Source organism: Argentina silus (assembly GCF_951799395.1).
Source record: "Argentina silus genome assembly, chromosome: 9".
Classification (NCBI taxonomy): domain Eukaryota; kingdom Metazoa; phylum Chordata; class Actinopteri; order Argentiniformes; family Argentinidae; genus Argentina; species Argentina silus.
Genome location: NC_139663.1, coordinates 2982501 through 2985000, shown reverse-complemented (window position 1 = coordinate 2985000; position 2500 = coordinate 2982501). Strand labels below are relative to the sequence as shown.

General features: G+C 48.2%; 1 protein-coding gene across 2 annotated transcripts in view; it reads right to left on the bottom strand.

Moving 5' to 3' along the window:
• Window positions 1-2500, bottom strand: part of rab11fip4a (RAB11 family interacting protein 4 (class II) a) — a gene marked incomplete at both ends in the record, with an annotated part of 36419 nt that overhangs the window by 17515 nt on the left and 16404 nt on the right. The window lies entirely within an intron of this gene.

The window sequence follows — 2500 nt, the reverse complement described above, 5'->3', positions numbered from 1 at the left end:
TCTCATTACTCAGCACTCATCTGATGTGTTTTATGAGTTGTGACAGTGTGCAGGGCAGGAGGAGGCCAACAATACCACTGCAACAGAAACAACTGCTACAGTCTTATAACTGACGACCGGTATGTTACGGGTCTCTGCTTGAGTCCTTACCCAGGTGGTGTTACCCAGGTGACCTAACCAGGAAACATTCAGGGCCTCGGTATTCAAGGTCTAGCGAGGCCCGAGTGACAGGCTAACAGTCTCTCTCGGTTTCTTGCTGTATAGCAGCGCCCTCTAGTGAACATCGAAGGAACATAGCAGTACAGCATCTTCGGTATATCATACTGTATCGATGTCTTATATTCACTACATTTCACATTACTTTTCATGACCACAGTAAAATGAGTCACATCATTTCATCTACCCATAAAAAGCTATTTGCCAGTCCAGCTGAAATACTGACAGACTACCCAAGCCAAAACTACCTAATCACAACCAACTGACTAGGGTCATTACATAGGCACGCACACACGCGCACACACACACACACACACACACACTTGCAGGCACACACGCACACAAACATTCACACACATACACATGTACACAGGCATATACACACACATATATACATATATACACACACACACTACCTAATCACAACCTGACTGACTAGGGTCATTACATAGGCACACGCACACACGCGCGCACACACACACACACACACACACACACACACACACACACACACACACACACACACACACACACACACACACACACACACACACACACACAGACAGTGTCCAGTTACAGTGTGTCACACGCTTTAGTAGAGCAGAAACCCAACCCCTACACTTCAAGACTGCTCACAGACACACACACACACACACACACACACACATACACATACTAAGTGGTCTGTAAACACATCATTCATTAGCACAGCAGCCAACATTGATTCCTAATTGAACTGTTAAAGAAACCAAATGAACACTGCCATTACCTTCAGCTGGACCTAAGGCTTGGCCACGACATTCCTCCATACTGTAGGTCTCATACAGGACATATACTATCATGTATATAATGTGTAAACCAGGGGAGGCTGGTGGAGGTAGAAATCAAGAGGACGGGGTCACACATGTTTGATACCATTCCTCATCCTTCTACCTCCACCAGCCACACCCTGGTGTATAATGGTAATGGATACTTATTATAGTAGATATTAAAGTCCTGTGCACACCTACTACTAATGAGCTAGTGTTGCTCTGAGAGAGAGAGAGAGAGAGAGAGAGAGAGAGAGAGAGAGAGAGAGAGAGAGAGAGAGAGAGAGAGAGAGCTTTGGTGCAGGAAAAGTTTAATCTGACCAGACACTGATATATATCGACAGGTTTGAGGGAAACAAATTGCATTTACTACCACTGGGCAGGAGGGCTAGAAACAGAGCAAGCTATCACTCACATTAGCACACACACACACACACACACACACACACACACACACACACACACACACACACACACACACACACACACACACACACACACGCACACGCACACACGCACACACGCACACACACACACGCACACACGCACACACACACACCTGGAATGGAAGGCTTGAGGCAGAGCAATAATCTAGACAGAGAATGAGAAACAGGAAATTGACCGAGAGGTGAGGCAAACGAATACAGTTCAAAAACTGAGTCTCACATACAGACAAACACACCTGGACGATGCACGCTCACACAGACACAGACAGACAGACAGACAGACAGACAGACAGACAGACAGGCAGGCAGGCAGGCAGGCAGACAGACAGACAGTCAGTCAGGCAGGCAGGCAGGCAGTCAGGCAGGCAGTCAGGCAAGCAGGCAGACAAGCAGGCAGGCATACAGACAAACACACCTGTACGATGCACGCTTACACAGACACAGACACAGACAGACAGACAGACAGACAGACAGGCAGGCAGGCAGGCAGGCAGACAGACAGTCAGTCAGGCAGGCAGGTAGGTAGTCAGTCAGGCAGTCAGGCAAGCAGGCAGACAAGCAGGCAGGCATACAGACAAACACACCTGTACGATGCACGCTTACACAGACACAGACAGACAGACAGACAGACAGACAGACAGGCAGGCAGGCAGGCAGGCAGGCAGGCAGGCAGACAGACAGACAGACAGACAGACAATCAGACAACCCGACAAGCATTGACACACACATAAACACACACAACGTGACACTCATCTCTGGCTGAGAGATATGGTTCCCATAGAAACTATGAACCAGACTGGCAGAAAAAACTACTGAACAACAAACAACATTCAGACTGTACTCACAGGCTGTATGGGTCAATGAGCAGAGTGGAGGCATCCACACACACACCACACACACAACACACACAACACACACACACAGCATGGCTGTTTCCACCAGACTGGATCAATGTCTGCGTTTTGGTGTCACTGGTCTAAATGGGCACGAGGACAACGTGACTGAAGAAGAGGGGATGAGGGAGAGAGG